This window comes from Glycine max, chromosome 11 (assembly GCF_000004515.6).
Source record: "Glycine max cultivar Williams 82 chromosome 11, Glycine_max_v4.0, whole genome shotgun sequence".
Lineage (NCBI taxonomy): Eukaryota > Viridiplantae > Streptophyta > Magnoliopsida > Fabales > Fabaceae > Glycine > Glycine max.
Window position 1 is genome coordinate 31,944,678 of NC_038247.2, and position 27,441 is coordinate 31,972,118.

Consider the following 27,441-nt stretch of genomic DNA (forward strand, 5'->3'; position numbering starts at 1 on the left):
GTATCAGTTCTTACTGATGCAAGCTCCATTGGAGCTTGTAGGCCTAGGATCTTCTTCATCAATGGATTCCTTTGCTTCTTGGAAGATGAATGGCAGCGGAATGGAGAAGGAAGAAAGAGAGGAGACGCCACTTCAAGGAGAAGATGAGTCTAGAAGAAGCTCACCACTATAGGAGGCCATGGATAAGAGCTTGGAGGAAGAAGGAGATGAATGAAGGGTGAGGGAGAGAAGAGCACAAAATTTAGGGCCTCAAAAGAGGTCTGAACTTTGAAGTTTAATATTCAAATGACCAAAGTTGAAAAAAATGCACACACATGACCTCTATTTATAGCCTAAGTGTCACACAAAATTGGAGGGAAATTCAAATTTCACTTGAATTTGAAATTGAATTTGTGGAGCCAAACTTTGGAGCCAAAATTTCACTAATTATGATTAGTGAATTTTAGTTATGGTTCAGCCCACTAATCCAAGATCAATTCCAAGATTCTCCACTAAGTGTGCTTAGGTGTCATGAGGCATGAAAAGCATGAAGGACATGCACAAAGTGTGACTATATGATGTGGCAATGGGGTGTAGTAAGCAAATGCTCACCTCCCCCTCTAAAATTTAATTGGATTGGGCTTCTACCAATTCAATTAAATTTATTTCCAACCACACACATATCCACTTAGTGCAAGTGAAATTACAAAACTACCCCTAATACAAAAACTAGTCTAGGTGCCCTAAAATACAAGGGCTGAAAAATCCTATATTTCTAGGGTACCCTACCTACATTATGGAGCCCTAAATACATGGCCCAAAAATAATGAAACCTTAATCTAATATTTACAAAGATAAGTGGGCTCGTACTTAGCCCATGGGCCTGAAATCTACCCTAAGGCTCATAAGAACCCTAGGGCCTTCTCTTGCATCTCTGGCCCAATCTACTTGGAGTTTTCTATCCAATGCCCTTGCGGGGTAGGATTGCATCACTTACCCTTAATGGAATGGTCGTATAACACCTTGCAACACTCGGGCACTGGGCTTACCCCTTATGAGGTAGTCTATGGCAAACCTCCTCCTTCGATTCACAGCTACCTTCGAGGTTCTTCCCGCAACGAAGCAGTTGATGCGGTGCTCTCCACGAGGGAAGAAATATACGCCACCCTCAGACGCAAGCTACTCAAGGCACAAGATACCATGAAGTACTACGCCGATAAATCACGTCGCGAGGCTCAATACGAGGTTGATCAGCTAGTATATGTGAAGCTTCGACCTTATCGGCAACGTTCACTATGAACTCAGACCTCCAACAAACTTGCTAAACGATACTTTGGACCTTTCCGAGTGTTAGAATGCGTTGGCAACATTGCATATCGCCTGCAATTACCTGAAGGATGTTAAATCCATCCTGTCTTCCACTGTTCATTGCTCTTGCCTCACCATGGTCCACACGACTTACAAGCAACCCCACTTCCTCCAGCTGCAACTCACAACAATTCTATCTTAGAACCCTTAGATGTTCTAGATTCACGCATGGATACTTCAAGTCAACCACCCAGGAAGCTTGTACTGGTACAATGGAAGGGGATGGCACCAGAAGACTCAACATGGGAAAATTGGGCTGATATCCGCGACTCCCTTCACCTTGAGGACAAGGTGACTTTCCCAGGGGAGGATACTGTTAGGATCGTTAGAAGCAATGACACCAGTAGCAACGAAGCACGTCCACGAAGAGCTACCACGAGACCTCGATACTTAGAAGAATACGTATAGAAACCCTTGCATGTATACGTTAGCTTTCTGTTAGTTAGTTGTAACTACTCCAGCTTGGTAGTTAGGGCCGTTAGATGTTCGTCGTAGCCATTGTAGCTTGTATAAAAGCCAGAAAGTGGTATGAGGAAGGCAGATATATCCTTTCAATAAAAGCTAGTTCCCTCAGGAGGAACCTTGACCTCGAATCAAGGCAAACATCATCTTCTCTTTCTCAAATCTTCCCCTCCCCCGTACCTAACAAATCCTCACACGATAGTGCCAAAATAAAGATGACCCAATAAGCTTATAGGACTTCCCTGTCTATCAAACTAGCTCCCGGATTCAAAGACCACATTTTCTTTTTTGGTGGAGCCGGGGGAACCCGCGCGAGATATATTAAAAGCCTCTAAAAAAGGCCGTCGAAGCTACATCAAAGATACAACTATTGTCTATAGACAGACCATACTTAGCAAGTGCATCGTCAACTTGATTAGCTTTGCAAAAACATTGCTTCCACAGTGTAATAGCAAGATGGACACCGCATACATATTGCAAATCGGGCACAAATGAATCTTGAATATCTCTCGCCCCCGCCATTTCCAAACACATTAAGAAGGAATAATAAAATGATTTAATCTTTTTCTTTAACCAAGTCCAAGGGATAATTGTCAAATATGCTTTAATTTCACACATAATTTTAGGCGATTATCTAACATTTTTATACATTGAGCCTTGTTTTAACTCAAAATTAGGATAGATTAGGAATTATCATTTAGGATTTTTGTTTGGTTAGTTTTTAGGATTTCTTGATGTTTTTGTGGAGTTTTTGCAGGAAATGAAGTTGAGGATCCCTTGCTTAAGTGCGGCTTGTTGTGTGCTTAAGCGAGAAGAGACAAAAGCTGAAATTTTTGAAGATCAGCCTAGCTTAAGTGAGACACTATTCACACTTAAGCGATGTACTATTCACGCTTAAGAGGAGAGAATCAGAAAATACCTTGAAAGGAATTAGAAGACCTCGCTTAAGTGAGGCATTACCCGCGCTTAAGCGAGTAAGTCATTTTAGGCCCCAATCCATAGCAGTTTATAAAAACCCAATGCGTGAATGAAGATCTAGGCACAAATTGAAACAATGGTTCTTTGAGAGAGAGAGTATCATTCCTAGGGGTGATAAATTTCCGTTACCGTTAATGAAAGAGCCTACCTGTCACATTCAAAGACAAATTTGTTAACGTTCTTCACATCCAGGGGCGAAAATGACTATTTACTCAAAATATGTTTTAATCTTCATCTCCCCCCCCCTTTTAATTATTGAAAATATAACATTACAATAAGTACTTAAAAAATAAAAATAAAAAACAAGCATAAATTAGAACAAACATAATAATAAGCATAATTTGTCTTTTGCTCTGAAATTTCTAATGTGAACATCCTAACGTTCTTCTTCACCATGGCATCTCGCCATTTCCAGTTAAGCATTGCAGATATAGGGTTTTTCGAGATAAAAACAAGGGAGATGGTATCGTTTTGGTGGAGGCGCACATCAAATCTACAATCTCCGTAGATCAACAAGCACATGATCAATGAAGCCTACACCATGGGATACGTTGTCCTCATCGGCGACAAGCTTGACGAGGCTCTCTACTCTCTTTCAATGTGCTTTCTCGATAAGTCCTCCTCAACTCTCAAAAATCCAACTCGCGTAGTTTCATAGTGTTCTCATGAATGTTGAAGTGTAAATTGTTTGAAGCTGTTTTGTTTTTCTATGCCACTGATGTTTTGAGCATGTTTTTCTCTGTCCTTGATTCTGGAAAGTTTTGTGTGATACAAGAAGTGGGAGAAGGTGAGGGGAAAGAAACAATTCATGCCTTTCAAAAATCTAGCCAAACATTTTTTGGGAGTTTTAGCTGCCAGAAAATAAATCCATTAAATTATTTACAAAGTATGACACATGTCATTCTCATTGGTCATTGCATCATCGTTTAATGGGACAACAAAGAAAAAGACTAAAAACATTAACGGAGAAAAAGATTACGGACCAACATTAGCCAATTTTAAGTTTAGGGACTAAAAGTGAAAACTCAAAAAAGTTCACGAACCAAAAATATAATTAACTCTAAATAAAACCTTACTTTTTGTAAACAATCACTTTTAAGAAAACAAAATTTAATTATTCGTGTAAAAATATTTTAAGGAAAAGTCACATAAATAAACACTACTAAAAATATTATTTTTTACGACACGGTATTCACATCGGTCATAAAAAACAATCTTTATTTGTTTAACAATGGCAATATTGTAAATATTGTTAACATTTTAAAAATAGTTTCAAGAAAACCGCCTTGGAATGCTTGAAAATAAAGATGGTCTTGGGAACACCGTCTTAAATGGTTATTATTTTAATTTAATTTATGGCTTTTTCTTTTATCAGGCAACATACATAAGCCCCTTTCTCTCTCATTCTCACATTGTTTCTCGTCGCTTCAAATTCTTCATCGCGACATTGCGGGAGATGAGGGAGTTGGCGCCTCAACTTCTTCACGTCACTCTCTCTCTCTCTCTCTCTCTCTCTCTCTCTCTCTCTAGCAAAGATCCTTGCTAATATTTCTTTTATTAATTTTCTTCACGTCACTGTAGCTAAACTCTACAATCTGCGATACACACAACATGACCGAGAGCGGGCACCCGTCGGCGCAATCAGTGCTAGGGTTTTTGTGGGAAATGGGGCTTTTTAGAGAGCAAAGAAAGGGGAAGGTCTTTACCCCACTCGGTGACTCGCTTGCCACCTTCGACCGCCAGACGCTACTCCGCTCTGGCGCTGACCCGCAGCAGCGTCACCGCCTTGTGGCGGCGATCGAGGCGGGTGGACACGGCGTGGAGGCGTGCCCCGCTGCAAATGCGAACCACTATAGGGAGAGGCACTGCCCCAGGCCAGAGGACTCGCCCCTATGCTTGATTCTGCCGCCCCACGGGTACCGGGTGCCAGTGCCGTGGTGGGAGAGCTTGCACAAGGTGTGTGTTTCATAGGTGTCGTGGCCCCTATGAAATAAGGTTAAACTATTTTTATAAGTCATAACCTATTTTCATAAGTTATGCTGGATGTGTATAAAAATTAAACTTTTTTTAATTGGCGTGTTTTGTTATTGTGTATGCTGACTTTGGTTTGCTTGGAGGAAAGGACCAAGGAGCTTGTTTTTGGGGATTCTAAGTTTAGAAAGGGATTGTACCCTGTGTTTAGTGTTTTCGGATTTGAATTTTTAGAAAAAAACTTCCATTTTCAGCTGTTTTTGGATCCTAAAACTCGTTGCCAGTATTGGCTCTAAAATAGTTGATATATCTTGGTGGTTAAAATAACAAAAAATATGTATGTTGGGTTGTGGAAGAGTTCATATCTGTATGGTTCAGGCTCCAGACTAGGACCACTTCATGATGAGATGTCACTATGTCATTTTCAAAGGAAGTGACCTTGACGAGGCATTTCTAATTAAGAGTTTTTATTGATTTAATAGAGTTTGTTGTTCATGTGTTTTCCAGCAATGTAATTTGAAGGGGTTAATTCCTATGGTGTGATCAATTTACTTATATCAAGTGCTTTGATAAATAAGAGATCTAAAAAGAATTGGTAGTGTGAGCAGACAAAGCAATGAATCATGCCACTACTAATTAACATAAATCAGAGTTTGAAGTTTTCTAGTTTACTTAGTGAGAAGTCAGCAACTTGAGCATAGCCTCTTTAGATTTGTAGTTGCCATTGACTCATCATAATCTGAATGTGTGGTGCCATCACTACTAGAAAAGGGCTTTTTACGACGGTTAATAAGTGCTTTTAACCATGGTTGTAAATTGTCGTTATATATAATGTCGTTAAAACCAAATTACTTTTTACGACGGTTATTTTAATAATCATCTTTGAAAGTTAGAACAATTCAAAGACGGTTATTTGCTAATAATTGTCTTTGAATGCTATGTCTGCTTTGATGTTTAAAGACAGTTATTAGCTAATAACCATCTTTGAATGTTGCGTTTGCTTCGACATTCAAAGACGGTTATTTGAAAGCAATTTCAAAATTGATGCTTTTTCACACCAAATGTTTTATATCTTTTTTTCTCTCTTTCCAGGCATTAACTAGCATTTTGTCCACAAATATTTGTCCAATTAAAATATCCAGTTTCAAATGCAAGAACCCAAAGTCAATGTTCACAAAAAAAAAACTCTATAATTTCAAAATTGAAGCTATGAGGCATTAACTTGCTTTTTGACTATAACTTGTAACATGCAACGAAGCAAATCTTAATCTGGCCATAAGTAAAACCTGTATAATCTCTTGCATATCAAAAGCTTCAATAAGGTCTATACATCATGTGCACATGGTCAAATTCAATAGTACACCATCACGGAAATGGAGAATACACTTGGCTATGGATATTTAAGAGTGCAATAAAGCTTTACACAAAGAACATAGTATAGGTTAAATAAATACAGCTGAAGATTCAAATGACATAGAAAACACCTTTAATTTCCAGTAAACATAGCTAATTATCCCAACAGCTACTCGCTCTGCAATTCTATTGCAATACTCTGCATGGAAAAAGCAGGTATATTATTTGTGATATAAAATGACAAATCAAACTGATGAAGAGAAATGAAGAAAATTATATACCCAACTTAACAACTTTCACAAATTAAACAATATCTCCTTGTAGACATATTACATAAGCATACTGATGTGCCATTATTTTCTCCTATTTCTTAATCCTTTTTGCACCATTTTAAGTATTGATTAATCTTAATTGTCAAATTAAATAGGCAGTTTTATTATTTGGGCCCATTCAACTAATTTGATGTTTTTAATCTAATTTTAGGAATTAATGAAGCATTGGGCTTAAATCCAGAATTGGGTTTGGACTTGAAGAGGGCACACTATTTTATTCTACAAATTTTATCTTATCTAGACTTTATCTTATCTAGATATTATTTAGATTTGATCTCATCTAGATATTATTTCATCTAGATATTATCTTATCTTATATAGATTTGATTTTATTTTATTTATAGGATTGGATTTAAAACAGATTTGTAAGCTTTGGGGCTGGAAAACTATATAACAGCACCAAGGTTTTAGTTTAGGTTCGCTCTCCTCTCCTCTTCTCTTCTCTCTCTTCTCTTTCTCCTTTTTTTTTTCGTTTTTGGCAATTCCAGTTCTGACTTTTAGTTTTAACAATAAAATTTCGTTCTTCAATCTATAATTTCGTTCTCTATTGATTAATGGAAGGCTAAGTCCCCAGCATTGTGTTCTCTTTAGGATCAAGCACAGTTCTCTTTGAGGTTCTATTATTACTGTTAAATTCTGTTCAGTTTTTCCTCTTCACTAATTACTCTGAATTTGTTGTTATTATTTCATGCATGCTTAGTGTTTGATTAATTGTCTCTGCGCTTAATTTATGTTCATGCTTAATGATCGTTTATGAGTAATTGGTGTATGTGTTGCTTAATCACATAATGAATGCCTTATGTTAAATTTTGCTTAGTAATTTAATTTAGGGTTGGATTAAGTGGTTGAACTGAATAAGGATAGACTCTCGTAACCTAGGATAAGAGACTTGCTTGTGAATCAAGGGGAAGCAACGTGTTTTAATTCTGAAATTTTCTAATTCACATCTATTCGTTGTTTAATTTACAAAAGCAAACACCCCCCCCATTCGTTACTATTTTCCTACTATCTGTCATGAACATTTGGTGTATCATTGCTCGTTGGGAAACGACCTAGGATCACTTCCTAGTTACTACATTTTAATTTTTATTTGATTCCGGTATGGTCCCGATCAAATTTGACGCCATTACAGGGGAGCAGTGTCCAAAGGTTCATAATAGCTAGTAATTGATGTTTTATGTTTAGTTGTTTTATGCTTTCGTGTGTTGTGTTAGTGTGGTGTTCGTGTTGCGTTAAGCATTGTTTAGTGTCTTGCTATTTTGTTTAGTGTGGTGTTTTGTTTTAGTTTTTCTGTTCAGCGCTTCTCCTGCTTCAGTTTTTGTGTTTTTCTGTGAATAGTACTTTGCGACGGATTTGGCGACCACTTTTGTTAAATTAGAAAATAGGGTAGTAGTGGAAATCCCTTAGCGACGGATTTTAGAGACCACACTTGCTGAATTAATTGAGATTTTTTTTTTTGGTAGCTATAGTTGTTATTTTTGGCTGAATTTTTTTGTGGTCACTTCTTTTGATCCATATTTTGTGGGAAAAATAGCTGGAGCCCTTATTTTGGTCAGATTTAAAAGTTCCAAAAAAGTAGCAAATTTGATTTTTGTCAAAACTTCAAACAACCATAACTTTTGCTCCGGTTATCAAAATCGCTATTATTATATATGTATTTGGGGTAGAAACAAATTTCCCATGCCGTGGAAGCCTGCCATAGGCCTGTTGAGGTCTCCTTCATCCAAAAATTGAGATTCTGTCAAAAGTTTTTATTTTCCAAGTATTATTCTTTTATTTTTCTTAACTTATCATTTTTAGCTTCCATAGTTAGACTTTAAATTTTTGTTTGAAATTTTTTGTGCTATCTTCTCATCATTTGATAAGGTTGCTCACAAAATTTAAAGTCATTTGGATATCATTTAATGGTAGCTGTAGTTCAAACCTACACTGTTACTTGCATAAGAAGACAACTAGTTGTGCATGCTGAATATAGTATATGACTAGAGGCAATCCATCTGATTTACAACCCTTTGATCTTGAGATAGATAGGACATTTCATAGATTAGTTAGACATCATTTAGTACCTTTTGAGCATCCTGAGCATTCTGTTATTCGTGATTTTGAGCATTATTGTTTTGAACATTTTGATTTTTAACATTCTTAGAACATGGCACAACCTCCACCCCGTGAGAGGACTCTAAGGGAAATGACTGCACCTGATTTCACCTAGGAAAGCTTGTGCATCCAATACCCTGATGAGGATGTCCCATATGTTCTTAAAACTGGACTGATCCATTTGCTTTCAAAGTTTCATGGCCTTGCAAGTGAAGACCCGCATAAACATCTGAAAGAATTCCATATTGTCTGCTCCACCATGAAACCCCCAGATGTCCAAGAAGACCACATATTTTTGAAGGCCTTTCCTCATTCTTTAGAGGGAGTGGCAAAAGACTGGCTTTATTACCTTGCTCTATGGTCCATCACGAGCTGGGATGACCTCAAGAGAGTATTCTTAGAAAAAAATTTCCCTGCTTCCAGGACCACGACCATCAGAAAGGATATTTCAAGCATTAGACAACTCAGTGGAGAGAGCTTATATGAATACTGGGAGGGATTCAAGAAACTATGTGCCAGCTGTCCTCACCACCAGATTTCTGAGCAGCTTCTTCTCTAATATTTTTATGAAGGACTCAGTAACATGGAGAGAAGTATGATAGATGCTGCCAGTGGTGGAGCCCTTGGAGACATGACTCCTGCTGAAGCCAGAAATTTAATTGAGAAGATGGCTTCAAACTCCCAGCAATTTAGTGCCAGAAGTGATGCTATTGTCATTAGAGGAGTGCATGAAGTAGCCACGAATTTATTGTCATTATTCGAGACTAAGAAGCTTGAAGGTAAACTAGATTCCTTGGTTAACCTTGTAACCCAACTAGCCATGAATAAAAAATGTGCACCTGTTGCCAGACTCTGTGGTTTATGCTCCTCTGCCGACCACCACACAGACCTTTGCCCTTCTGTGCAACAATCTGAAGCAATTGAACAGCCTGAAGCTTATGCTGCAAACATCTACAATAGACCTCCTCAACCTCAACAGCAAAATCAGCCACAACAGAACAATTATGACCTCTCCAGCAACAGGTACAATCCCGGGTGGAGGAATCATCCCAACCTTAGATGGTCGAATCCTTCACAACAACAACAACAACAACAACAACCTTATTTTCAAAATGCTGTTGGCCCAAGCAGACCATACGTTCCTCCACCAATCCAATAGCAACAGCCCTAGAAACAACAAACAGTTGAGGCCCCTCCGCAACCTTCCCTTGAAGAACTTGTGAGGCAAATGACTATACAAAACATGCAGTTTCAACAAGAGACCAGAGCCTCCATTCAGAGCTTAACTAATCAGATGGGATAGTTGGCTACACAGTTAAATTAACAACAGTCCCAGAATTCGGACCGATTGCCTTCTCAATCTGTCCAGAATCCCAAAAAATGTGAGTGTCATTTCATTAAGGTTGGGAAAGCAGTGTCAAGGACCTCAACCAGTAGCACCTTCCTCGTCCGCAAATGAACCTGCCCAACCTCACTCTACTCCAGAAAAAGATGATGACAAAAATTTAAAGAGTAAGTTACCTACCAAATTCTATGCAGGTGAATCTTTCACTGGTAATTTTGATTTACAGAAGCAGCGTATCCCTCTTCCATTCCCTCCAAGAGAAATTTCCAACAAAAAATGGAAGAAGCAGAGAAGGAGATCTTGGAAACATTTAGAAAAGTAGAGGTAAACATACCTCTGCTGGATGCAATAAAGCAAATTCCAAGATATGCTAAATTCTTGAAGGAGTTGTGCACTAATAAGCAGAAGCTTAAAGGAAGTGAAAGAATTAGTATGGGCAGAAATGTCTCCGCATTGATTGGTAAATTTGTTCCCCAAATCCCTGAAAAATGTAAAGATCTAGGTACATTCAACATACCTTGTATTATAGGGAACAATAAGTTTGACAATGCCATGCTAGATTTAGGAGCTTCTGTTAGTGTTATGCCTTTGTCTATTTTTAATTCTCTATCTCTTGGTCCTTTGCAGTCAACTGATGTGGTAATTCATTTAGCTAATATAAGTGTTTCCTATCCTGCTGGTTTCATAGAGGATGTCTTAGTTAGAGTTGGTGAATTGATTTTCCCTGTTGATTTTTATATTTTGAATATGGAGGAGGGATTTTCTAAAGGATCACTTCCCATCATTCTAGGTAGACCTTTTATGAAAACTGCTAACACTAAGATAGATGTATATGCAGGCACACTATCTATGGAGTTTGGTGATATAACTGTTCATTTTAATATTCTTGATGCTATGAAACACCCATCTGAAGATCTTTTTGTATTTCATGTTGAAATAATTGACCATATTGTTGATGAATACATGGCTGATCTTCATTCTAATCTGCATGCTTGTCACTCTTCATGCATTAAATCTCAATTTGTACTTGATCATATGTCTAAATTTGATTCTGAGAGTGAATCTGAATTTGATATTGATTACATGTCTGATGTTTTACCTCTTGAGATTGATTTTATAAAGTCAAATAAAACTAACCATGTTTCAAGAAGTACACATACTTCTGAGACTTTCTTTATGAGGTACAGACTGAGAAACCATCTCTTTCTACCACTATCCAGCCGGCCACACCAGAATTGAAGCCTCTGCCATCAAATTTAAAATATGCTTACTTGGATGATAGCAAAAGTTTTCCAGTAATTATATCTGCCTCCCTTGCTAATGAGCAAGAGGAGAAGTTGTTATAAGTTCTCAAGAAGCATAAGAAGGCTATAGGCTGGACCCTGGCGGACATTCCTGGTATTAGCCCATCCACATGTATGCATCGGATAAATTTAGAGGATAGGGCTAAACCAGTAAGACAACCACATAGAAGACTTAACCCGATAATTCTTGATGTAGTGAAGAAGGAGGTAACCAAGCTTTTGCAAGCTGGCATCATTTATCCCATCTCCGGCAGCCAGTGGGTGAGTCCTGTCCAGGTAGTCCCGAAGAAAACCGGCCTCACCGTGATAAAAAATGAGAAGGAGGAGCTGATTCCTACTCGGGTGTAGAACCATTGGAGAGTCTGCATCGACTATAGGAGGCTGAACCAGGTTACCAAAAAGGACCATTTTCCACTGCCATTCATTGATCAGATGCTTGAACGCCTGGCAGGTAAATCTCACCACTATTTCCTTGATGGTTTTTCTGGTTATATGCAAATCACTATTGCTCTTGAGGATCAGGAAAAGACCACATTCACCTGCCCCTTCGGCACTTTTTCCTATAGGAGGATGCCTTTCGGCCTGTGCAATGCCCCTGGTACCTTCCAGCGGTGCATGATTAGTATTTTTAGTGATTTTTTAAAAAATTGCATAGAGGTGTTTATGGATGATTTCATTGTATATGGATCCTCTTTTGATGTTTGTTTGGATAGTCTAGAAAAGGTTTTGAATAGATGCACTGAAACTAACCCTGTTCTAAATTTTGAAAAATTTCATTTTATGGTTGAGCAAGGTATAGTTTTAGGCCACATTATTTCCAATAAGGGCATTTAAGTAGATCCTGCAAAAAATTTTGTTATTTCACAATTGCCTTACCCCTCTTGCGTGCAAGAGGTGCGATCTTTTCTTGGTCATACAAGATTCTACAGGCGCTTTATAAGAGATTTTAGCAAAATAGCCCTTCCACTATCCAACTTGTTGCAAAAGGAGGTGGAGTTTGACTTTAATGATAAATGCAAAGAGGCCTTTCATTGCCTCAAAAAAGCGCTGACTACCACCCCTATCATTCAGGCACCTGATTGGAAAACCCCATTTGAGCTAATGTGTGATGCATCTGTCCTTGCTCAAAAGATCTCCTTACTTCAGCTTACTTCTTTTCCACCATGACTTAGGGAGTTTTTCTTTTCCTATCTCCTTCTTTACTTTTATTACATTTGTCCGATTCTATTTGATGGTTTAATTGCTTTTAATCTTTTAATTGTGCTACATTGAGGATAATGTGTTGTTTAAGTATAGGGGGGAGTGTTCTTTGGTTTTGGTTTTGCTAGTTTTGTTAGTTTTGTCTGTGTTAAATTTGTTAGTTTTGTTGGGTTTCTAGTTTAATATTTTAGGTCAATTCTGTTTGCATGTACAACTTTGCATATTTTTCTTTGAATTATAGGATATGTTCAAGAAATGGGTAATTGTTCTGAAAATAAAAGTCTCTTGACATTTTGTGATTTGAAATCCTTGTTTTTCCTCTACATGTCATGATAGTTTTGAAAGCTCAATTTGAAAGTGATAAGTTTACCTTTGTGAGAATTTGAGCCATCCATCATCATAATCTTTTGGTGTGTTTTGCCCCATTGATTGCTTGCACAATAGCCTTGGCTTGATTCTTGTTGATGCTTCCTAATTCACATGCATATTTGGAAATGATTTAGGCAATTTTGTTCTTATAAGCTTCTAGCCAAATGGACTTACCTTGAATTAATTCCTTTGATAGCCCCTTTGAGCCTATGTTCCCCTTTCTTTGTTTTGAAGCTCATTACAAGCCTTAAGTGAAAAACCATGATATCACCTTACCCTTAAGGAATTTTGGAGCTTCGGAATTGTTTTGGGAATAAGTGTGGGGGGGTATGTTTCATTGGAAGATATGATTTTTGGCCATGCCTAATGTTTTATTTTGGCCATGCTTGATGTATATATATATTGCCTAGTTCTTGCTTTAATCTTCAAATTTGTACTGTTAAAAAAAATTGAAAAAAAATCAATTGTTGCAAATTCTGCAAATTCGTACTGTTCAATCTAAAAATAAAAATAAAAAAAGAGAAGAAGAAAAGAAGTGAAGATGAATAAATGAGGTCTTGTTATAAGGACTTAATTTGGGAGCCTTGGTTGATTTTGTTGATATTAGAGGGTTTGGGTTTACTACTTGTGCTTAATTTCCACTTATTCGCCATTGCTCCTCTATTCCTTTGGGATTCAGCTACTTATTCCATATTTTTCCCTACCTTGTCCTTGGCCCCATTGCAACCTTTAAAGACCTTTTGATCCTCATGTGCATGTGTTTGTCAAGTTGTTTGTCAATTTTAGAATTTTGCCAAGTCTATGTGGTGTTTGTTTTCATGGATGCTTTGAGAGTAAACAGTAGCCTAGACACTTGAGAGATAGAGTGTATATCTTGTGAGGCTTTATCACTTTTCATTCTTGAGCTGATTAACTATTTTGCCATGATTGGGTTGCTTGGATGATTTTCACGAATGTCTTGACTCTTTGGATCTCTTCATGTTAGATGTTACCCATTCCTTTCATTCCTTGATGTTCATTGAGAAATATTTAAATGTTTTTGTTTGTCTCTCTTTGATATCCTTGGATTTTGTTCTTTATTTCATTTTTCCCAGGAGTGCAAAGGGATAAGTATGGGGGATTTTGATGTGCCATTATTTTCTCCTATTTCTTAACCCTTTTTGCACCATTTTAAGTACCGATTAATCTTAATTGTCAAATTAAATAGGAAGTTTTATTATTTGGGCCCATTAAGCTAATTTGATGTTTTTAATCTAATTTCAGGAATTAATGATGCATTGGGCTTGAATCCAGAATTGGGCTTGGACTTGAAGAGGGCAGACTATTTTATTCTACAAATTTTATCTTATCTAGACTTTATCTTATCTAGATATTATTTAGATTTGATCTCATCTAGATATTATTTCATCTAGATCTTATCTTATCTTATCTAGATTTGATTTGATTTTATTTTATTTATGGGTTTGGAATTAAAACAGATTTGTAAGCTTTGGGGCTGGAAAACTATATAACAGCACCAAGGTTCTAGTTTAGGTTTTCTCTCCTCTCCTCTTCTCTTCTCTTTCTCTTCTCTTTCTTCTTATTTTTTCGTTTTTGGCAATTCCAGTTCTGACTTTCAGTTTTAGCAATAAAATTTTGTTCTTCAATCTATAATTTCTTTCTCTATTGATTAATGGAAGGCTAAGTCCCCAGCGTTGTTTTCTCTTGAGAATCAAGCACAGTTCTCTTTGAGGTTCTATTATTACTGTTAAATTATGTTCAATTTTTCCTCTTCACTAATTACTCTGAATTTGTTGCTATTAATTCATGCATGCTTAGTGTTTGATTAATTGTCTCTGCGCTTAATTTACGTTCATGCTTAATGATCGTTTATGAGTAATTGGTGTATGTGTTGCTTAATCACATAATGAATGCCTTATGTTAAATTTCGCTTAGTAATTTAATTTAGGGTTGGATTAAGTGGTTGAACTGAATAAGGATAGACTCTTGTAACCTAGGATAAGAGACTTGCTTGTGAATCAAGGGGAAACAACGTGTTTTAATTCTGATATTTTCTAATTCACATCTATTGGCTGTTTAATTTACAAAAGCAAACACCCCCCCATTCGTTACTATTTTCCTACTATCTGTCATGAACATTTGGTGTATCATTGCTCATTGGGAAACGACCTAGGATCACTTCCTAGTTACTACATTTTAATGTTTATTTGATTTCGGTACGACCTCGATCACATACCTTTGCAACATCTAGTTTTCCAAGTTGTATTGCTAGATCAAATCTGTAGTCAGGGTCAGTAGCTACTTTAAGAGCATCTTCTATCATACCTCGTGATTCCAAAAAATGAGCCACACTACCATAAAATCAAGTATTTTCATTAGGATGCAGGTAATATAATAGTACTAATTAGAAAACTTCAGATCCGAAGACTAAACTCTTAAATTTGAATAAACAAATATGACTTATAGAACAAAATTTGAAATCAAGTATCAGGCAAATGAACATGTAGCAGTAGTTATTTGTGCAACATTATGCATCAATAGTTTAATACCATAAAAGCATATGACAAGCAAAGATAGATGTAAGAATTAAATGTAAAATATAATCATACAAATAAAGCATCAAAAGATTACCACATTTGTTATGAACAAAACAAAAAGAAGTGGAATTAAGTCTCCTAGAGAGTAGAAATGTAGAAGGGAAAATAGTTAATACCTTACCACCAACACAGTAATTAAGTCTCCAAACGTGATTGTTGTAGATAAAGCAATCCCCAACCCAGATGCTTGTCTTGACACATTCATTCATTTCATGTAAGAGCTCAAAAGCATCTTCAACACCTTCATCATCTATAGGTCTTCCACTATCTAAATGTGCTACAAAATATACATTCGACAGAAATAGTAAGGGGCAAAATATACATTCGGTAGAAATAATAAGGGGAAAAATATTCTTCAAAGAAGGCCAACATCTATAAGGAAAAGATGAAGTTCATGAGACTCCTCACATTGTACTTCAAAATGTAGAATGAGAAAAATGCATATGTGGCTTCTCGAATGCCTGATGTTTACTCTGCTTGTTACAGAGTACTTAAAGAGGTAGGACAGAACCTTAATCCAAATAAGGGAAAAATAAAGGAAAAAATATCAATGAAAGAAGGGAAAATATATCATTAAATAAAAGAGTTCTTAATAGAACTGAAAAAGATAAAGAGTAAAAGAGAGAAGAACTTTAGAATCAGAAAATGTTATTATGATTGGGTAACCATTTTCTGTTACAAAGAGAAGTATATATAGAGCTCTAGAATAGTTAGTTATGACTAGCTAACCTTCTAACCAACTCTTAACTAACTAAGTAACTAACTCAGTGACTAACATGGTTAAGTGAGTGTGCAGTTGAAGACTGCACCTCTCTTTTATATTACTCTAATATTAAATAATTGGTGTTAAAGGCTATGACATAACTAGGCGAAGTGGATTTTTGAGTTAGAACAAAAACCTATTAATTTTTTCCTTTGCAAAATAAATAGATGAAGTCTGTTAGAACCAAAATAGAAAGGAAAAAAAGACGTGTGCGAACAATGGTCTTGTGTCCATCCATGATAATATAAGGAAACATTAGGATTCTAATGGAAGTGTTTCTTCAAGGGAAAGGGTTGCTTAAGTTGACACAAATGAAAGGATTAGTGATATATGCACTCTATTATGAGATTGAGTCATGGAGTCAGATGAGAGTAGATTTGCGTATGGAAGCTCTGCAAATGAAAGGATTCTACAATTTATTGCATTTTGCTATAGCCTATAATTGGGTATATATACAAATTTGATGTAGGAATATTATTATATTTGTGAATAATCATGTTAACCAATTCACTGCAATTTGAGAAGGATTAAAAGGTGCAGGAGAAAACTACAGCTACCTGATTGGTTTGGTATGGTTTGGTTAAATTTCACTATTGGTTTGGTTTTTTGTTTCATTCAAATACCAGTGTTGTTCCTCCTCTTATTTATGCTATGATGGGAGCTCAACAGAAATTGCAATTGGAGTTGTAGTTCTAGTGTTAATGCTGTTAGCCTCTCTGGTCCCAAAAGTGGAAGATCTTGTTACCAATCCTAATGCATACAGAAATGTTGTCTTTACTATGAGTTTGGTCACCGGAATTTTTCAAATTGCATTTGGTGTTTTTAGGTGGATCCCTCACATCAGTTTGTGAAATTTATTGTAAATTTGTAGTTTTCTCAATATATGGATGTGATTGATTTCTATTGTAAAAAACTGTTTTGTATTTATGAGGTTAATTTGTATCTCAATGGGGACTAACGAGGGAGTTTGAATATAGGTTCTGAGTTAGTAATGTAGCTAGAAAGTGAAATAAATTGTTAGAGTACAGAAAGAAATGAGGTAGGCAGTCAATTTCATTGTTGTTCTCTTAGATTTCAGAAATTTAAAGATTAAAGTGACTTGGGCCAAAAACGTAATTTAGTTCCTTTTCAGCTTTGACTTCTTGCACATTGTTTAGAAAGCGAAATACTTTTGCAACACTCTGGAAGTTATAAGTTATGGAGAGAATTCTTACACATTGTTCAGAGAAATTTCTCCAGATTTAAGGTTTCAGAGGTTAGGAAGATGTATGCACATGCAATTGAAGATCTATCTGCTTCATGCAGCAAACACTCTAGGCAGGTTCTCAATTTTTATGCTTTATCCAGTTTTTTATGTTGTCTGCAAAAGTCAATATTGTTCATCTATTTTTAATGTATTTTCTTGTTTGCGCATGCGATGTTATTTTCTATAAAGGGAATAATCTGATCTTCTTTTTAGTTGCATGATAATATAAATAGGGAGAGAGAAAACTGAGGGAGGGACCACTTTTCTTTAATTTTGTTCTTCCCTCTTAGAGTGTGTTTGGTTGAGCTGATAAACAGAAGAGACATATTTGAACTAAAGTAGAGTGTTGAAGGTGTGGGACCCATCCTATTTATTCTCTATTTCTCTCTTTCCCCCCTTTATCAAACACAATCTTAAGGTGGTTGGAAGGCAAGGGAATTAATTGGCTGATAGTTGAATGTTATGTATTTCATTTTTATCTATGCACTGTATGAACAAAAAAGTTAAATTTCCATTTTTGTTTGTATTTTGGAGGTGTATAAATTAGTTGATATGTGTTAGAAATTAACAACTTCAAATCATTTGCATGACTTTTTTCACTTATGAATTTCATGTCATGTGAATACTTTGGAAGTTCCCGAAGTAGTTCAAAAAAGGAAGAAAAAATTGTTTTTAGCAGGTTCTTCAAGCTGCCAATCCTTCTTCACCAGATCCTATATTTGTTCAGTTAGAACTTGGTCTTGTGGATATATTTCTTAGTCTTTGCAGATTTGAGTGGCAGACTGGTTATATAGAATTGGCCACTGCTTTATTTTAGGCTGAAATAGAGTTTAGTTTATTTTGTCCTCCTTTGCTGCTCATTGAGCAGAGTAAACACAGACTATTTGAGCATTTTTAGAACAATGATGGTGCTAGAGTTGGGGAAGAAGGGGCTCTCGGTTGGTCCACATGGTTGGACAAAGAGGAGGAAACTAGGCCACAACTTATGAATGAGGAACTCTCACGTGAAAATGAAGGTGGTGGTTGGACTGGTTGGTCAGAACCATGGTCTAAAGATAATGAGGGTATTGCCAATGTTGAACATGAAACCATGAATGACGTGGTTATGGAGAATATTCAAGATGAAGAGGAATACTAAGAAGTTGAGCCAGAAGTTGATACTGAAGATTTGCTGAAGATGCTAGGAATTGATATGAATGATGGGGATGGTGGTGAAGTTAATGACACTTTGACTTGGATCCAATAACACTGCCCGGACCCCTTCTTCCTTTTTTTTTCTCAGCAACCCCCAGAGCCACTTTCTATGTCATTTTGACCTTTGTAGCAGCAGTACCCTAACAAACCCCAAACAAATCAAATCCAAAGAACACAGCCTCGAACCCAAAAGCAAAAACAAGGAAAATTCTCACACCCATTTTCAGAATTGCATAGAACTCCATGAATAACCAATCCTGCTCTAAAAATTTATCACTTTCCCCATAATCAAAATCTAGAAAAATCTCCACACCCATTTTCAGAATTGCACATAACTCCAAGGAAACCCATTTTCCCCTCAATTAATCTCCCCCAAATAAAGTCAAACAGAAAAATTTGATCTCCCACACCCATTTTCAGAACTCAACATACAACCAAATTTGATCTCCAATCCATAGTTGTCAATTTCAAACAACACAAATTGTCAACCCCAGGCACAAAAAACAAGGAAAATCCCCCACACCCATTTTCACAACTCAATGAATAACCAAATTTGATCTCAACATCCGTCAATTTCAATGACCACAAAAAACCAATGACTAAATTTTTCATATTTTATTATAAGACTAATGAATTATGCCTGATTTCACTCCCTCTTCAGTAAACCATCCATAAATAACAAGACAAAGTTATAAATAAATTTTGCAACAACTTAAGATATAATTTTAAACAATAAGAAAAAAGTGTAGTTGCCACTTACTTGCTTTCGTGAGCTCTCTCTCTCTAGAAAATTACATTAGACGATGTTAATCAATTCTCCTTCATCATGATCATTACGATTAGCATGAACGTCGTCAGCTTCTTCTTCTCCGACAACGTTACGAGTGATTTGTGCGGTCAAAGGACTAACATAGGTGTCCATGTATGAATCATCATCTTCTACATTAACACCAATTGTTTTGCCCTGGAGAACCATGCACCACCTTTCATCAGAAGGGTCTTGCACGTAAATACTTGTCTAGCTTGTTCTGCCATGATGAAAGGGTCATTGTGGTAACCAAGTTTCGTTAGGTCTACCAGCGTAAATCCTATATCATCGGTGCGCACACCGGTGTTGCTGTCAACCCATTTACATTTGAAAACACAAACAGTAAATTTCACATAGTTAAGCTCCCAAATTTCATCAATGAACCCAAAGTAAGGGATGGAAGCTACACAGGGATTGGCGTTAACACTTGCGAAGTGCTGAGATTCAGCCCTTAGGGTGACCCCGCTGTTTTGCATTGTACTTTTGTCATCTTGTGCTTTTGTGTAAAATGAATACTTGTTTATGTTGTATCCTTTCCAGGTTATAACATTTCTTTTAGGCCCATCTGCTAGCTTTCTTAATGTTTCTGAAGCATTCTCATCTGCAAAGATTGTATCTTTAAACCAATCACAGAAAGTCTTGTTGTGCTTTTTCAACACCCAATTCTTTGACATTTTTGGATTATTCTGTTTGACTAAAGCTTCATGCTTAAGTATGTATGGAAAAACTTCATTACTGTTGTTCAAGACATACAAGTGAGCTTGTAACAAATGTTCTACACTTGGAGTGATCACATGCAGTCCTCTTGATCCCTTACCACCCACTCTGTCATCATGCTGAGACTCAAGAAGGCCAACAGGTTTAGCCTTCTCAATGTATTCTAAACAAAATTCAATGGCTTCTTCTGCAATGTACCTCTCAACAATAGATGCTTCTGGATGATAAAGATTCTTTGTATACCCTTTTAAGATCTTCATGTATCGCTCAACCGGGTACATCCACCGTAGATAAACAAGACCACAACATTTTATTTCTCTGACTAGATGCACAATCAAGTGAATCATGATGTCAAAGAAAGCAGGGGGAAAATACATCTCCAACTGGCACAGTATAATTGTGGCCTCTGTAGAAGCAAAGCTTCATGGTGAATCAAAGGTGATTCAAAGGTGTTTTGATGATAACAAAAGATGATGACAAAGGTGATGACAAAAAAAAGCTCAAAGATCAATCAAAGAACAACTCAAGTAAATCAAAGATCAATCAAGAACAATTCAAGAGTTCAAGATAAGAATCAAGAAGAATTCAAGACTCAAGAAGAAAGTCTAGAGACAAGAATCAAGATTCAAGGTTCAAGGTCTCAAGAATCAAGATCAAGATTCAAGACTTCAAATTCAAGAATGAAGAGAAGACTCAATCAAGATAAGTATTAAAAAGTTTTTCAAAACTTTGAATAGCACATGATTTTTTGACAAAACCTTTTACCAAAGAGTTTTTACTCTCTAGTAATCGATTACCAGATTGTTGTAATCGATTACCAGTAGCAAAATTGTTTTGAAAAAGTTTTCAAATTGAATTTACAACGTTCCAATTATTTTCAAAAAGCTGTAATCGATTACAATGTTTTGGTAATCGATTACTAGTGCCTTTGAACGTTGAAATTCAAATTCAAATGTGAAGAGTCACATCCTTTCACACAAAAGCTTTGTGTAATCTATTACACTAATTTGGTAATCGATTACCAGTGACTGTTTCTGAGTAAATCAAAAGATGTAACTCTTCAAAAGGTTTTTGACTTTTTCAAATTGGTTTTATGTTTTTCTAAAAGTTATAACTCTTCTAAACAACACAGTCTGAGAATTCTTTTGATTCTTCCCATTCCCTAATACAAAAGTGTTCAAAGGACTAACCGCCTGAGAATTCTTTTGTATCCCCATTCACAAAGTATCAAAGGTTTAACAGCCTAAGATCTTTGTCTCAACACATTGGAGGGTACATCCTTTGTGGTACAAGTGGAGGGTACATCTAATTGGGTTTGACTGAGAACAAGAGAGGGTACATCTCTTGTGGATCAATTCTAGTGGAGGGTACATCCACTAGGTTCAAAGAGAACAAGGGAGGGTACATCCCTTGTGGATCTTTGCTTGTAAAAGGATTTTTACAAGATTGAAAGAAATCTCAAGGACCGCAGGTCGCTTGGGGACTGGATGTAGGCACGGGTTGTTGCCAAACCAGTATAAAAACTCTTGTGTGTTTGTTTCCTTCTTCCCTACTCTTTTACTTTCCGCTGTGCATTAAATTTCCGCTTTTACTTTCTGTTAAGTTTCTCTTCTACCCCTCATTCTCTTAACAATTTAGTAAAATCCTTAGAAGAGAAATTTTTAATTAGTAATGGTTTAGGAATAATTAATTCACCCCCCTTCTTAATTATTCTGAGGCCATTCGATCCAACAGCCTCATTTTCCAACTCATCAAACTTGACAGGATCAATGACTTTGCTACATATAGCATGGAAGAAAAAGCACAGGCGAGTTATGGCTAACTTGACTTTGTTTAGCAAGATGTCTCGTATAGCCACGGCTAACAATTGTTGCATGAGCACGTGACAATCGTGAGACTTTAACCCTACAAGCTTAAGCTCCTTCAACTGCACAAGGCTCTTAATATTTGAAGAGTGTCCTTGTGGAACCTTCACCCGACGAAGACACTGACAAAAACTTATCTTCTCCATTTTGGACAAAGTATGGCAAGCTGTGGGCAAGTAAATTTTCTTCCCATCAAACCTTGGATGCAATTGTAATTGTATGCCCATATCAGCTAGATCTTGACGGGTACTCAAGCCATCCTTCGTCTTGCCTTGAATGTTAAGGAGCGTCCCAATGACACTGTCACAAACATTTTTCTCCACATGCATAACATCAATACAATGTCTAACATCAAGATCAAACCAGTACGGAATATCAAAGAAAATGGACCTCTTCTTCCATATGCAACTCTTACTTTATCCTTCTTTTAGGACTTTCCAAATACATTATTCAGCTGTTGAACCCACTGATATACCTGCTCACTAGTCAACGGTATTGGTGCAATATCATGCTCTAGACTTCCATTAAAAGCTTTTTTCAGTCATCTATAAGGATGATTGGGTGTTAGAAAGCGGCGATGCCTATTGTAGACTATTTTTCTCCCATGTTTTAGTTGTATGTAGCTTGTGTTTTCTTCACAGATGGGGCATGTGTGATGACCCTTAACACTGTAACCGCTAAGATTTTCATATGCTGGAAAGTCATTAATGGTACAAAAAAGCATTGCACGCATTTCAAACATCTCCTTGCGAAATGCATCAAACGCTACAACCCCCTCGTCCCACAACTTTCTCAGATCTTCAACCAACGGACTTAGAAAAACATCAATTTCATTTCCTGGCTGTCTTGGGCCCGATATCATCATAGACAACATCATGTATTTTCGCTTCATGCACAACCAAGGAGGCAAATTGTAAATTACAAGCAGAACTGGCCATGAACTGTGTTGCGTGCTTAAGGTGCCATATGGATTCATTCCATCACTGGCGAGGCCAAGTCTAAGATTTCTTGGCTCTTTCCCAAAATCCGGATACAAACCATCAATCTTCTTCCACTGTGAGCAATCAGTCAGATGACGGACCAGTCCATCAGAAATCCTTCCATTTGCATGCCATGTAAGGTCTTTTGCGTCATCCTCGTTAGCAAAAAAGACGCTTAAACCTTGGAATGATTGGAAGATACCACAAAACCTTCGCTGGCAGGCCCTTGTTTGAGTTTTCATCATAACTGCTTTCCTCTTCATCCTTCACTTTGTACCGTGAAGTCCCACAGATAGGGCATTTGGACATTTCTTGGAATTCATGCCTGTAGAGTATGCAATCATTGGGGCAAGCATGAATCTTCTGATACTCCATACCCATGGGACACAATATCTTCTTCGCCTTATAGTAACTTTTAGGCAGCGTGTTGTCCTCTGGAAGCAGATTGTGCACTACCTCAAGCAGTGAGGTGAAACTTTTGTCACTCCACCCATACCTTGCCTTTACATTAACTAGACTTAACACCGCAGACAACAGGGTTAAGGAATTCGTGCACCTCGTATACAAAGGCTTCTTTGAATCACTCTGCAATCCTTCATATACAGGGGCGTGTGCTTCCTGAAAAGACTCTTGTCCAAGGTCACGAATCATGTCCTCCAAGCGATCTCCCATTTCTACATCAAACGGTTCAGATTGGACCCACTCTGCATGTCAGTCACTTCACCATGCCATATCCACGTCGTGTAATTCTTCTTCATCCCATCATAGAATAAATGGTCCCATATGTCATCAAGTAGTTGTCATCTTCCATTCAAATAGTTGATGCAAGGACAATAATATTTTCCTTCTTCATTCGGTCGACCTCTTTCTAAAGCAAATTGCAAGAACTGCTCCACGCCATCCTCATATTCTAGGCTCATGCGACTTTGATTGATCCAACTTCGATCCATCTAAGCAAATCCATGCATGCAAATTTCACTTTTTTATTTATAGGTGTGGCCCTATCCCATTTAGGAAGATTGTCTTTTATGTTAGCCTCAAATGTCATGGTTAGCATTATTTTGAACAATTTGACTAAATTTCGGCAGCATTTCGCATTGGTCTCCAAGTACACAACATGACATCGGTGAAATTAATTTCCCGATAATCAAGTTTGCACTCAAAGAACAAGTTGAAATGCATTGTGCCAAAATTTCATCAAATTAATCAAAATAATAATAACCTTAACGAATGAATCTAACATAAAAATACCAGTCTCCCCAAACTGTCCAAACGGACAATTCAAGACTAAATACAATGACTAATGCAAACTGCCCGCAAGAATCATTGCATTCAGTCTCAAACGGGAATCTAAGGTTCACTCAGCATGAACAATAGTTGTTTATATAGCAAATTACATTGATGACATACAAGAACATACAAAAGGTAAATTTCAATTACAGACAAATATAGACATCAGCAGTTCTTTATGTAACTAATTTCAAATTCTGGGTTTGGAGGGTGCTTATGCTTTATTATTGTAGTTGGGTATATGTGTGTGCGTGTATCATGAGGGGGTGTGTGTGTGTGTGTGTGTCTTTGTGTGTGATGAGGGTGTGTGTGTGTCTTTATGTGTGATGAGGGTGTGTCTCTGTGTGTGTATCATGAGGGTCTGTGTGTATCATGAGGATGCGTGTAGTTGTGATGCTGGTAAAATTTGAGGGCAAACTAGTGATCAATGTTGTTTTGTGTGATTACAGATTGTAGAAGCAAACCTTCATGGTGAGTCAAAGGTGATTCAAAGGTGTTTTGATGATAACAATGATGATAACAAAAGATGATGACAAAGGTGATGACAAAAAGCTCAAAGATCAATCAAAGAACAACTCAAGTGAATCAAGAATAATTCAAGAGTTCAAGATAAGAATCAAGAAGAATTCAAGACTCAAGAAGAAAGTTTAGAGTCAAGAATCAAGATTCAAGGTTCAAGATCTCAAGAATCAAGATCAAGATTCAAGACTCAAGATTCAAGAATCAAGAAAAGGCTTAATCAAGATAAGTATGAAAATTTTTTCTCAAAAATTGAGTAGCACATGATTTTTCTCAAAACATGTTTACCAAAGAGTTTTTACTCTCTGGTAATCGATTACCAGATTGTTGTAATCGATTACCAGTAGCAAAATTGTTTTAAAAAAGTTTTCAAATTGAATTTACAACGTTCCAATTAATTTCAAAAAGCTGTAATCGATTACAATGTTTTGGTAATCGATTACTAGTGCCTTTGAACGTTGAAATTAAAATTCAAATGTGAAGAGTCACATCCTTTCACATAAAAGCTTTGTGTAATCGATTACACTGATTTGCTAATCGATTACCAGTGATTGTTTCTGAATAAAATCAAAAGATGTAACTCTTCAAATGGTTTTTGACTTTTTCAAATTGGTTTTAAGTTTTTCTAAAAGTTATAACTCTTCTAAATGGTCCTCTTGGCCAGACATGAAGAGTTTATAAAAGCAAGGCTTTGATTTTCTTTTCAATACACTTTTACACTTATTCAATCAATCCTTTAGAAGCCTTGAATCTCTTTGAACTTCTTCTTCTTCATTGTACCAAAAGCTTTCTAAAGTTTTCTGGTTTTCTAAACCTTGAAAACTTGTGCTATTCATCTTTTCATTCTCTTCTCCCTTTGCCAAAAAGAATTTGCCAAGGACTAACCGCCTAAATTCTTTTTGTGTCTCTCTTCTCCCTTTTCCAAAAGAACAAAGGACTAACCGCCTGAATTCTTTTGTGTCTCCCTTCTCCCTTGTCAAAAAATTCAAAACGACACAGTCTAAGAATTCTTTTGATTTTTCCCTTTCCCTAATACAAAAGTGTTCAAAGGACTAACCGCCTGAGAATTCTTTTGTATCCCCATTCACAAAGTATCAAAGGTTTAACCGCCTGAGATCTTTGTCTGAACCCATTGGAGGGTACATCCTTTGTGGTACAAGTAGAGGGTACATCTACTTGGGTTTAACTAAGAACAAGAGAGGGTACATCTCTTGTGGATCAATTCTAGTGGAGGGTACATCCACTAGGTTCAAAGAGAACAAGGGAGGGTACATCCCTTATGGATCTTTGCTTGTAAAAGGATTTTTACAAGGTTGGAAAAGAAATCTCAAGGACCGCAGGTCGCTTGGGGACTGGATGTAGGCACGGGTTGTTGCCGAACCAGTATAAAAACTCTTGTGTGTTTGTCTCCTTCTTCCCTACTCTTTTAATTTCCGCTGTGCATTTAATTTCCGCTTTTACTTTCTGTTAAGTTTCTCTTCTACTCCTTATTCTGTTAACAACTTAGTAAAAGCCTTAGAAGAGTAAATTTTTAATTAGTAAAGGTTTAGGAATAATTAATTCAACCCCACCTTCTTAATTATTTCGAGGCCACTCGATCCAACACAGATTATGGAAATCTATCCACTATTGCTTTAAGTGTGAAGGACCCTGTTAGTGTGAAGGAGAGGAGGGAACGTTTTCTGCAGGGTTTGGGCTTAGCTGATTCTACAAACCAACTATCTTGTGCCTAAAAGCAAGGATGAAATCCTCACCTTGTCTTGGATGACTTTAGCTATGAAGTCACTTTGTGAAAGTCACAATGACATACGGACCCTTATGACTGCCCTTGAGCTTCCTGTGAGTGATTGGGAGGACAAATGGATTGATGTGTACTTGGACATAAGTTCAAAGTTGCTAGACATTTGCAATGCATTTAGCTCTGAGCTTTCACGTCTGAACCAGGGAAACCTTCCTCTTAAGTGTGCACTGCACAATTTAGACTCTGCCTCTTCAAAGCAGTATCTTCGGGCATGTTCCCTACTTGATTATTGGTGACAGCATGTTAGTTCTAGGAACCCTAGAATTGAGAAATGTAATTCTATGTTAGATAATCTTGTGGGCTCACTTGATCTTCTTAAGGTTAAAATTTTTTCCAAAGGAAAGGTTTTGATGCAAGCTATGTATGGAGTTAAGGTGGAGACTGCATTTATTTGCAGGGTGTTTACTGCAGCATTCTCTGGCTCGTCAAAGAAGTTATCAGACTTGAATGTGGCCGACATACATTCATGGGCTCCAGATTTTAGAAGGTTGCGGAATCTTGTAATTGAGGAAATTAGAGTTAGATTTTCTGGTGGTAAATTTACTGTATTGAATGAGTTGGAAGTGGTTGATGCCTCTGTGAAGATATTATATCCTACTATCCAAGCTGGTGTAGATACCGTTGAGACAGACTGGCTTGTGAAGACTATTGAGGAATTACGTGCGGGTGCCGAGAAGCTTTCACAAGGAATTGATCTTCTTGCAAAGGGAGTATATGGGTTTTTTCAAGCCGTTATCACTAGTCGCGATACTTTGCTCAGCTCTGTGAGGTTTGATAAAACTGTAAATGATCGTTCCCCAGGCCGTAACAGAGACATGCAAGTAGTTCACTAATTATGGAGTAGCCTAACTCTGGTAGGTTTTGGGGGGGTGTTCTTTTGTAGGATTAGTAGTATTTTCGGTC

General features: G+C 37.0%; 1 non-coding gene and 1 pseudogene across 1 annotated transcript; one reads left to right on the top strand and one right to left on the bottom strand.

Annotated features, from left to right (window-relative positions):
- Positions 1–1,515: 1,515 nt before the first annotated feature.
- On the top strand, positions 1,516–27,441 carry LOC121173068 (uncharacterized; annotated as a pseudogene).
- On the bottom strand, positions 8,971–9,077 carry LOC121173107 (small nucleolar RNA R71). The gene has a single exon (XR_005887314.1). It is a non-coding gene; the product is annotated as a small nucleolar RNA R71 (small nucleolar RNA).